Source organism: Sus scrofa, chromosome 4 (assembly GCF_000003025.6).
Source record: "Sus scrofa isolate TJ Tabasco breed Duroc chromosome 4, Sscrofa11.1, whole genome shotgun sequence".
Taxonomy (NCBI): Eukaryota; Metazoa; Chordata; class Mammalia; order Artiodactyla; family Suidae; genus Sus; species Sus scrofa.
The window spans coordinates 103530631-103543305 of record NC_010446.5 but is presented as its reverse complement, the minus strand read 5'-3'; the positions used below and the strand labels follow the sequence as shown (position 1 = coordinate 103543305).

The following is a 12675-nucleotide window of genomic DNA, read 5'->3' as shown; positions in this document are numbered from 1 at the left end:
TACTCCCTTGAGATTGTGTATCTACCAGTCAGTCATCATGCAGGTTTGGGCCCTGAATTCCCAACACGTCCAGCCCCCAAAGATCCTAAGCCAAGAATTAAGCCAGAAGAGTTCCTAGTTGGGAAAGGTCCAGTGCTTAATGGAGGCAAGAGGAAATAGTTTCTGAAGAAAGGTGCTCTTCAACAGATGAATGGATACAGGAGATGTAGTGCATATACACAATGGAATATTATTCAGCCACAGAAATAATGAAATAATGCCATTTGCAGCAACATGGATGGACCTAGAGATTCATGAGTGAAGTAAGTCATAGAAAGACAAATATCATGACATTGCTTATACATGGAACCTAAAAAAAAATGAGACAAACTTCTTTACAAAACATAAATAAACCGACAGAAAGACTTATGGTTATCAGAGGGGAAAGGGGAGGGATAAATTAGTTTGGGATTTAAATATACACATTACCATATATGAAACAGATAACCAAAAGGACTTATTCTATAGATAGCACAGGGAACTGTACTCAATACCTTATAATAACTTATAACGGAAAAGAATCTTAAAAAGAATATATACATGTACATATAACTGAATCACTTTGCTGTACACCTTAAATTAAAAAAAATTTTTTTTGAGGGTTGCACCTGCTGCATATGGAAGTTCCCAGGCTAGGGGTTGAATTGGAGCTACAGTTGCTGGCCCATGCCACAGCCACGCATCTGCAACCCACACCACAATTCACAGCAACACCAGATCCTTAACCTACTGAGCAAGGCCAGGGATCGAATCTGCATCCCCATGGATACTAGCTGGGTTCATTTCCACTGAGCCATAATGGGAACTCCCTAAATAAAAATTAAAAAAAATGAAAAATAAAGAAAGACAGAAAGAAAGGTACTCTCAACCCAGGTCTCAAATAATTTCAGCAAATGAAATTCCCCAAAATATAAGCTCATAATAAAAAAAACCCAATAAGTATACAAAGAAAAAAAACTACTATGAACAAAAGTTTGTAGAAACAAGCAGATTTGGAATGAAAAGACTTTGGGTATTAGAACCACTAGATACAGAATATAAAATAAGCCTTTAAGATTTGTTAGAATAAATGAAAGAGGGAATGGAAAGCCTAGGTAAGAACCAAGAGAATAAAAAAACTGATCAGAAAAATTTGAAAAAGAGCCAGGCAGGATATCTAGAAATGAAAAATACTTGATTTTTAAAACTCACTGCACAGGTTAAGTAGTAGATTGGATACAGCTGAAAGAGGAAGGGTCATCAGAAGTAAGAGTTGAAGAATTACACATGGTGTAGTATAGAGAAACAAAGAGGTTTAAAATATCAAAGACTGGGAGGATCTTTCTCAGGATGGTGGAGAAGAGGAGCTCATCTCCCCCACAAACATATCAAAAAATCTACATGTAGAACAATTCTCAGAGAAAACCAACTGGAAACTGGCAAAATATACAACCAAAGCTGCAAGAAGAATCTCCACATAACCAGGAAGGACAGGAAAAAAAAAAAAAAAGGCATCAGAATGGGACTGTTGCCCCTGGGAGGGATCTGTAAGGAAGGGAAAATCCAAACAGGCAGATCCTCACTCTTATGAGCCCCTGTCTCTACTGGGAAATCCATCAGGACAGACAGTGGGGCTGGAGAAGCCTACGTTCTATTTTCAAGGAGTTGGCTTGCTAACAATCAGGGCTCGAGATCTGTGCTGGTGGCTGGCACCCTGCTGCACTTCCCAATCCAAAGAGGGGAACACCCTGTCCCAATCACTCCGCACTGTAGCCTCTCATGAGATTAAAGCAAAGAATCAGTCTAGCTTCACAGAGACAGGCAAAACACCTAGGGTGTGATCCCTGAAGTGCAGAAACTGGTGTCATTGAACACACAGGGGTAGTAGGTTGAACTGGGCAGACATTGTTAGCTTGTGCAGTGGGCAACAGGGGTGAGCCAGGCAGATATTGTCAGTACATGTACTGGGCAGCACCACAAGAAGACGCAATGGTTAAGTGCTGAATCTTGTGCAGACAGGCCTTGGGAGAGGACTTGATCTAGCTGCATGGACACAGTCTACAGGGCCTGGGGTATGGTCCAGGAGAATTCATGGAGCCCCCATCAGCATGCATAGTGGGGCTGGATTAGGCCACAGCAGACATCAGCACCACAGAAATGCACCACAGCTGAGTGCCAAGTCTTAGTGGATAGGACCTGGGTAGGAGTATGCAGTGGTTCATTTCCTAGGAGGAGCACTCCAGCTCTACTCACTCCATACTACAGCTTGGTGCTAGATCTGGGGTGGACACGTCCTGGGAGACATTTGCCACAGAAGCAGCACAGGTCCCCAACAGAAGCACAGGCACCTCAATTCCTATAGTCACAGCACCCCAGCCCCCAGACCTAGCCTCTTCCACAACACAGCCTAGCACTAGGTCTAGGAAGAATACTACAGAGAAAGGGATGTGACCTTGAGCTGCTTCTGGGAGGAACTGTGGACACCTGCATGAGTGGTGCATAGGTTCACTGTGACCATGTGGGCCTCACGGCAGGAAGTGGTATGATATATTCAAAGTCCTGAAAGGGAAAAACCTGCAACCTAGGTTACTGTACACAGCAAGATTATCATTTAAAATATAAGGAGAGATAAAAAATTTCTCAGACAAGTAAAAACTAAAAGAATTCAGCAATACCAAACATATCCTCAAAGAATATATTTGCTAAATAGAAAAGAGGCAAGACTTTATAGGAAAAGGAAAAATCACAATAGGAAAGGTAAACATACAAAAGTATTAAGGATCACTTACATAAGCCAGTAGAGAGATTTGAAAACAATGAAAAATTTTGTAAAAGTGATTATAACTACAATTAACAGCAAAAGGATATACATGAAGATGTAAAAGAGGATATCAAAAAAATCATAAAATACGGTGGGAAGGAGTCTAAAAATGTACATCTTTTAGAATGTGTTTGATCTTGTATAACTATCAGTTTAAAGCAAGTAGATAGAGTTATGGATCAAAATGCTTAAGCATCAGGGTAACCACAAATCAAAAACTTACAACAGATTCACAAAATTCAAAAAGAAAGAAACTCGAGCATACTACAAAAGAAAACCATCAAACCATAAAAGGAAAAAAAAAAGGAAGAAAAAAATGAACAAAGAAGAACTACAAAGCAACAGGAAAACAAGGTTTAAAATGACAATAAGTACATACCTACCCATAATCACTGTAAATGTAAATGCACTAAATGCTCTGATCAAAAGACATCGGGTAGCAGATCAGATAAAAAAACAAGAACCTACAATATGCTGCCTACAAGAGACTCACTTCAGGGTTAAGGACATATAGATGGAATGTGAGGGGATGGAAAAACATGTTTCATGCAAAAGGAAATGTCAAGAAAGTGGGGGCAGCAATACTTACGACAGACAAAATAGACTTTAAAACAAAGCCCATAAAGAAAGACAAAGAAGGACATTATATAATGATAAAGGGATCAATACAAGAAGAGGATATTATATTCATTAACATATATGCACCCAGTACCGGAGCACCTAAATACATAAAATACTAATAGACATAAAGGGGGAAATTGACAGGAATACAATAATAGTAGATTTTAACACCCCACTGACATCAATGGACAGATTATCCAGACAGAAAATCAATAAGGCAACAGAGGTCCTAAATGACACAATAGATGAGATATACTTAATTGATGTCTTTAGGACACTATACCCACCCCCCAAAACAAACCACATTCTTTTCAAGTGTGCATGAAACATTCTCTAGGATAGAGCACATACTAAGCCACAAAACAAGGCCCAATAAATTTAAGGGTACAGAAATTATTTCAAGCATCTTTTCTCACCACAATGGTATGAAAATAAAAATCAACAAGAAAGAAAAGCGGGAAAGGAATGAACACATAGAGACTAAACAACATGCTTCCAAAAAACCAATGAGTCAATGAAAATAAAGAAGAAATTAGAAAATACCTCAAGACAAATAATGATTAAAATACAGCATAGTAAAATCTATGGGCTGCAGCAACAGTAGTTCTAAGACGGAAGTTCATAGTGGTACAGGCCTTCCTCAAAGAAACATGAAAAATATTCAGTTAAAAACCCAATCTCCTACCTAAAAGAATTAGAAAAAGAGCAAACAAAACCAAAGTTAGCAGGAGGAAGGAAATAATAAATATCAGAGAAGGAATAAATAAGATAGACATAAAAGACAATAAAAGGATCAAAAAAACCCAAGAGCTGTTTTTTTTAAAAAAGATAAAGAAAATTGACAAATTTGAGACTTCAGGCAATACTACAAAGCTACAGTAATCAAAACAGCATGACACTGGCACAAAAACAGGACAGAATAGAGAGCCAGAATTAAACCTACACAAGAGGTAAGAATATACAGTGGAGACACAAGAGGTAAGAATATACAGTGGAGAAAAGATAGTCTCCTTAACAAGTGGCATTGGGGAATCATTGATTTACATGCAGCTGTCCAGCTTTCCCAACACCACTTGTTGGAAAAGCTGAACACCATATACAAAAATAAATTCAATATAGTTGAAAGACCTAAATATGAGACATAACACCATAAAACTCCTGAAAGAGAACACAAGAAAAACATTCTCAGACATAAATCATAGATGTATTTTCTTCGATCAATCTCCCAAAGCAAAAGAAATAAAGGTAAAAATAAACAAAAGGAACCTGAACTTAAATCTCTTACACAGCAAAGGAAACCATCAACAAAAAGAAAAAACAGGAGTTCCCGTCGTGGCGCAATGGTTAACGAATCCGACTAGGAACCATGAGGTTGCGGGTTCGGTCCCTGCCCTTGCTCAGTGGGTTAACGATCCGGCGTTGCCGTGAGCTGTGGTGTAGGTTGCAGACGCGGCTCGGATCCCGCGTTGCTGTGGCTCTGGCGTAGGCCGGTGGCTACAGCTCCGATTCGACCCCTAGCCTGGGAACCTCCATATGCCGCAGGAGCGGCCCAAGAAATAGCAACAACAACAACAACAACAACAAAAAAAAGACAAAAAGACAAAAAAAAAAAAAAAAAAAAAAAAAAAAAAAAAAAAAAAAAAAGAAAAAACAACCTACAGAATAGAAAAAAATATTTGCAAATGATGCAACTTACAAAGGGTTAATATCCAAAATATATGAACAGCTCATACAATTCAATATTAACAAAAGGTTCAACCCAATCAAAAAATGGGTAGAAGGCCTGAATACACATTTCCCCAAAGAAAGCATACAGACGGCCAACTGGCACATGAAAAGATGCTCAACATTATGGATTATTAGAGAAATGCAAATCAAAACTACAATGAAGTATCACTTCATACTGGTCAGAATGGCCATCATTGAGATGTCTATAAATAATAAATGTCAGAGCAGGCGTGGAGAAAAGGGAACCCTCCTACACTGTTGATGGGCATGTCAACTGGTACCGCCACCACAGAGAAAAGTAGAGAGGTTCCATAAAAAAACTAAAAATAAAGCTACCATAGGATCCAGCAATCCCACCTCTGGGTTTATATCCAGAAAAGACAAAAACTCCAATTTCAAAGGATATATCCACTGCAGTGGTCATAGCAGCACTATTTACAATTACCAAGACATAGAAACAACTCAAGTGCCCACTGACAAATGATTGGCTTAAAAAGTGTGATTTTATATTTATATACACACATACACATATATAATACATGGACACATATACAAACATGATGTAATGTTACTCAGCTATAATAAAGAATAAAATATTGCCATTTGTAGCAAAATCAATGGACCTGGAGAATATTATACTTAGTGAAGTCAATATATGGAAACTAAAAATAATAAAAGTGAATCTAGATACAAAACAGAAATAGATTCACAGACATAGGAAACAACTTAGAGTTACCAAAGGGGAAATGGAGTGGAGGAGAGATAAACTAGTAGTATGGGATTATGGATAGAAAATAGATAAGCAAAAAATATTTATTGTATAGCACAGGGAACTATATTTATTATCTTGTGATCACCTATAATGGAAAATAATCTGAAAAAAATGTATATATAACTGAATCCCTTTGCTGACCACCTGAAATTAGCACAAAGATACTTCAATAAAAAAAGTTTTCACAAGAACAAGAATTCTGAAACTATGTATGATGACACCTGTTAACTAGATTTATTGTAGAAATAATTTCTCAGTACATACAAATATCAAACCATTATGTTTGACACCTGAAACTTGTATAATACTGTATGTCAATTACACTTTGATAAAATTTTTAAAAATCCATAAAAGAAAAAGATACAAAGAACAAAATGAGAATTTTTAATACATACTGTACCAGAACTCCAAAATGAGAGGGAATGGCAGTATCTGAAGAGAAAAAGTGAGGGTTTTTTTTTTTAGTACTCATGAAAGCTTCCAATCTTCAGATTTAGGAAGCTCGATGCATCTCAAGGAAGCAGGGTAAATAAAAAGAAAGCTACCAGATATTTAGAGTGAAACTGTAGAACAAAGACCCCAAAGATCTTAAAAGCAGTAAGAGAGCAGAGGCAGATTATCTGAAGGAATGAAAATTAGACTTACTTTCCAAAGTAACAAAGGAAGCCAGGAAAATGATGGAATTATATCTTCAAAGTGCTAGGAGAGAAGGAAATTTGAGATGTGAAGTCTATCTGTAGTACCCAGTAGGTATTATGGATACTAGTATGATATAGGAAAAATAGGTTACCCACTATTAAGGCTTTATGCCTCAAAGAGAAACTACTAGATGATGCTATAAAAACTTAAAAGTAAGGGAGTTCCCTGGTGGCTTAGTAGTTAAGGACTCAACATTGTAACTGCTGTGGCTCAGGTTACTGCTCTGGTGCGGGTTCCATCCCTGGCTGGGAAGTTTATATGCCGTGTGTGCAGCCAAAAAAAAAAAAAAAAAAAAGGTAAGATTTATATCTTCACCATAGAGTAGGATCAGCATGAATGGTCATCCAGAGAATTTGTTTCAGCCATATGGATCAAGTCATGGACAAAGCTTTGCTGTCCAGGGATCCAAGCTATTAGGGACTTCAAGAGATGAACTTACTGGGCCAGTTTAGGGTAACCTGAAGCCCAGGCAGCACTGGGCTAATCACATGGCTGATAAGCTTGTCCTCTCTGTATTAGCAAAGCAGGGAAGGCAACCTGTCTCTCCCAAACTGACCAACACACTCACACACGGGGCCAGAGATCAGAGTTCAGGTTCAAGAGACTTATCTAGAAATTTATAGTCAGGAAAACTAGAAGAAAGTGATTTTTATTTTAACTTGTGTATATGTATTTTTACTATTGATTGATTTTCTTTTTAGGGCGGCACCTGCAATATATGGAAGTTCCCAGACTAGGAGTTGAATCAGAGCTGTAGTTGCTGGCCTATGCCACAGCCATAGCCAAGCTAGATCTGAGCCACATCTGTGACCTACACCACAGCTCATGGCAATGCCGGATCCTTAACCCACTGAGTGAGGCCAGGGATTGAACCTGCGTCCTCATGGATACTAGTTGGGTTCCTTAACCACTGAGCCATGATGGGAACGCCCTTGTGTATATATTTTTTGTTTTATAGTTTAGGGTTCTTTACATTTTGAGTTACATGCTGGTTGGTGGAGGCACAGTATAATCTTTTTAATGCTTAGGGCATTATTTCTGATCTGGAGATCAGAAATAGTTGAGGGCCAGGGAGAGAATCGTCCTTTTCAATTGGTGCCTTTCTTCATGATGTGTTTACGTCTGTAGGCTAGTGCCTGGCCTGTAGCAAAGGCACTAAGAGTGTTAGTTCTCTCCTGCCTCCAAGAGCCTAGACCCACATCAAGAACCAGGATTAGGAGTTCCCATCGTGGCTCAGTGGAAACGAATCTGACTAGTATCCATGAGGACGCAGGTTCAATCCCTGCCCTCGCTCAGTGGGTTAAGGATCTGGCATTGCCATGAGCTGTGGTGCAGGTCTTAGACATGGCTTGGATCTGGCATTGGTGTAGCTGTGGTGTAGGCCAGCGGTTACAGCTCTAATTCAACCCCTAGTCTGGGAACTTCCACATGCCACCGGCACAACCATAAAAAGAAGAAAAAAGAACCAGGATTAACTGTGGATACAAAGTATGTTGTTTGTCCAGAGCAAAGGGGTGGAGGGTGGAGTTAGGGGAGGAAGGTCTCCTCCAGAGACACTTAGAGGCAGATTCCTTAAGGACAAAGGATCCCGCTGGGCTTGGGAAGAAAGCTTTCCCAATTTTAACTCAGTCCTGAAACTGATTAGCTTTGCCTCCTTGCTCACCTAGATGGAGATGAGAAAAGACACCAATGCTGGTTAAAGCTGCCACATCAAGCAGCCGTGTGAAATCCTGACTTAGATTTCAGAAATTAGGATAAACTAGCTTTGTTAGTGTCATATTTACAATGTTTCCTAGTTTCCTGCCCCTTTCCAGGCATATCTTTCTCAAATCAAGGACAGAAACAATTCTTCACACTTGCGTGAAACACAACAGTCCCTGTGGTCACAGAGCTGAGAGTCTCAGGAAGGATCAGGGGAGTTGTGGCAGCACAGACAGGGCGCCCAGAAGAAAAGATGCAGGAATGACCTAGGATGTTGGTCCTCTTCCGTCGGGGCAATTTTTCTACTACCCAGAGAAAGCAACCACATCTCCCAGAGGAGGTTTCCAAGGGCTGCGTGAATGTCAGAACTTAGCTGGGTTGGGATTACATTGGTCAGTGCCAAAGGAGCAATTTCTTGCATGAAATGGACCATTTTTTTTTTCTTTCTCTTTTTTGGCCTCCCTGCAACATATGGAGCTCTGGGTCCAGGGATCAGAGCTGAGCCACAGTTGCAACCTAAGCCTCAGCTACAGCAATGCCAGATCCTTAACCCACTGTGTCAGGCCAGCGACTAAACCTGTGTCCCAGCACTCCCAAGATGCCACCAATCCTGTTGCACCGCAGCGGGAACTCCAAAATGGACCATTTCTTGCTTTGAAATGGTCCCTGGTTCTAGGAGTGATCTTTCCAAAAATAGGAACTATGGTATGATAATGGCTATGCGTGGAACGTCCAGGTGAGAGCGGTCTAAAAGATATAGTTCGAATTCACATCCATTTGAATTTCTGGGATAATTCAATGGCTCGGAGGGACAACAGGCAAAATTACTGAATTATAACAGTGTCCTTGGTCCTGAGACTCCCAGCAGTGCTGTGCTTCTCTCAGTGTGTAAAGGGGACTGTACCTGTTTGGACAGCCAGGAGGGGCATCTTTAGGGTTCTGGGCCTCAACAGCATCAACTCCAGTTGAGGTCCTAACTGGATCCAGCTCCCTTCTTCCCTGCCTTAGCAGTGCTGGGGGAGCAAGCTCATTCCCAGACTTCTCCACCATTTTCCATGCAATTTTATAATGCCATGCTTTATGTTGGGATTGGAGGCTTGAAAGTGCAATGGAAAAGAAAGTACTGGGTAGGAGAGAGATTGCAGAGGATGAGAAGGCAGGTATAGGGGATGGGGGCCCCCTCTTCTCCGTGCCCACTTCTAATGTCTGGGGCTGTGCTTGTCCAGATGGCCTCTCCATGGTCACTGATGCTGTGGAACCAAGAGCATAGGAGTGAGACACATCTGAGTGGTCCAGGCCCCAGAACCAGCCCTGTTCCTACAATGTCTTAAGGCAGATTCAGAGAGGATTACTGTTTTCACATTTGTCTGCCAAAATTTCTGGGCTTCCTTTCAAACCCTTAAAAAAGGATTCCTTTTCTATCCACTTTAACCAATTATACAGTATTATCCCAAACCCACAATTTAATCATTCCTCCAGGCACTTGAGTAACTGGGGGACAAATCATTAGTATTTGTTCTGAAGCTTGAAGTTCCCAGAAAGGTACTGCATTCTTTCAGCTCACTTGCAAGCTACACAGACTCCTTATTCCTTCGTTCATGGCCTTCCTCCAGGGGACGTTGGAGGGAAGAGAGTGACAATGTGTATCAGAAGCTGACTCCTTCCGCTCATTTTCCCTTTCATTTCTCTATCGGATGTTTGTCACATTGTACTGAAATGATCTGTTTACACAATTGTGTCTTCTTTAATCTCCTCACAATTTCTCAAGAGCAGGCAGTGTATCTTTTTATTTTTGTGTAATAATAGGATGTTAAATTTAAAATTCCAACCAAGATTCAAAATGCAATAGATGCTGCATACCTGGTCACTATGCAGAGTTGAAAAGGAGAATCTTTGACAACCAGTTCTGTGATTTTTTAGCCACCTCGACACCTCAGTCAGATGAAGGGTATAAAATGGGTTCAAAGTAGGGAGAGAAGATTTGTGAACCTGTTTCTTAGGAGAAAAAAATTTTTTTTCCTGTGTTAGGAGAACAGACTCCAGAAATTCTCCAACACACAAAGCTCAAAGTTGGGATGTGTTGGGACACTGTGGACTACAGCTGAAGTCTTACTTGAGAAATTGAATGTGGTCTAGAAGAGGTCAACCAGCGAGAGACAGAAAGACTGACAGAGACAGAGGGAACATGCTATTGGAGGTCACTACCTTTTTTACAAAGCAAGGAATAGGTGAGTTTGTCCAAGAGACCAGATATCCTGGAGCCACCCTGAGTCCTCACCCATAGGAATACCTGGGAGAGGGGACATGAGCACTGAGAGATGTGTGTGAAAAGGACCTTTGAGGAAACAGGCTGAGGGGGCACCATCCAGCTGATGGAGAGGACAGGTTTTCATCAGAGGCTTCAGAAGTTTCAGCATGTATTTCCCTATTGAATTAACTTTAAAAGGTCAAAGGGAGATAAAAATAAATTGTGCTTTGAGTATAACTTACTGGTCATGCTGGATCAATATATCAGTCACAATTAGTTCCCTAAGTGTCAGACATAGTGGCTGACTCATCCTAGACATTTGATAAAGGCCAAACTGGGCTGACTCATTTTGGAACATATTCTTCTTCTACTGAATTGAAAAATGTCCATGAGGCAGCTTAACTGAATGGCGGTGCATATTTTTATTTCAGGGTTATATCTGCTTTGGGGAAGATTTTATGTAAACAAAACTAGCTGCTAAACATAAATATACATTTAGAAATCAGCTTTTAATTCGACACAGACAGAGGAAAAGATATACCACATTCTCGGATTGGAAGAATCAATATTGTCAAAATGACTATACTACCCAAGGCAATCTATAGATTTTTTTTTAACTTAGGAAATATTTATTGCATAAAAATTACATTTGTAAGGCCACGGCCAAAAAGCAGTCTCCAAGAACTTGGCATTTTCCACTGCAAGGCAGATGCTGTGGGGTCATCACAACTTGGTTTGACTATCTGAAGACACACATCAAGATACTCAATGAGTCTTAATGCATCTAGGATATTGTCTCCTTCTGAAACAAATTTCGACAGAGCTGCCATTGGGAATACTTTAGGACAGCCTTCGTCATAGAGCATTTTTTTGATACTTCCTCCAGAAACATGGACATGAAACTCAGGATCATCTATTTCAAGAAGGCATAGACTTTTTTCCATTTCTTCCCAGTTAAGGCTCTGTATTTTATTTTGAACACTTTTTTGTATGTAAGGTGCCTGAAGGGAGTACTGAGGAGCTCAAAAGAATGACAACTTTGGCACAGTCACTGATTTTCACCCAGGAGAGCAGTTTCTTACAGAATGACTTTGATTTATACTTAATAAAAATGGATCTTAACTAAAGAACCACTAGTTTCCTCCATCACCTTTGGCTTCTACCTTCAGCATTTATACTAAGTTCTGTTGAATTTTCTTCTGCAGTTGCATATGGATTGTTTCAATGATTGGCACAAGACAATCAGTACAGAAGTAACCAATCTTACACATATTCAGTGTAGAAATAATCAGATCTATTGCAACATTTCCAACAGATACTTCTGAGTATCTACTATGGGTCAATCATTGTGCTAGGCACCAGGAGAACAAAGATTAACAAAAGTTCCTGCCCTTGTGCAGCTCATACCTAGTGAAGGAGTAGCTTGCATCAGGAGCATGCATGCTGCAAGGTCAGGAACTGAATTCCCACATGGCCTCACCACAGGCAGAAGCCAATCTACAGGTTTAATGCAATCCCTATCAAATTGCCAATGGCAATTTTCCCAGAACTAAATGGAAATTTTTAAAATTTGTATAATACCCAAAGCAATCCTGAGAGAGAAAAATGGAACAGTACGAATCAGGATTCCTGGCTTCAGGCTATACTACAAAACTACAGATATCAAAGCAGCATGGTACTGGCACAAAAACAGAAATATAGATCAATGGAACAGGATAGAAAGCCTAGAAATAAACCTACACACCCACAGTCAGTTAATCTACAACAAAGGAGGCAAGAATATACAATGGAGAAAAGATGGTCTCTTCAGTAAGTGGTTCTGGGAAAACTGGACAGCTACCTACATGTAAAAGAACAAAATCTGAACACTCTCTAACACCATACATAAAAAATAAACTCAAAATGGATTAAAGACCTATCTGTAAGACCAGATACCTATAAAACCTTTCCTAGAGGAAAACATAGGCAGAATACTCTTTGACATAAATTATAGCAATATCTTTTTGAATCTGTCTCCTGGAGCAATGGAAATAAACAAATGGGGCCTAATTAAACTTAAAAGCTTTT

The 12675-nt window shown here is 39.8% G+C and overlaps 1 protein-coding gene and 1 pseudogene across 4 annotated transcripts in view; both read right to left on the bottom strand.

Annotated features, from left to right (window-relative positions):
- The window catches only part of VTCN1 (V-set domain containing T-cell activation inhibitor 1), a 194301-nt gene that overhangs the window by 41542 nt on the left and 140084 nt on the right, over positions 1-12675 (bottom strand). The window lies entirely within an intron of this gene.
- Positions 8080-12050, bottom strand: LOC100621817 (annotated as a pseudogene).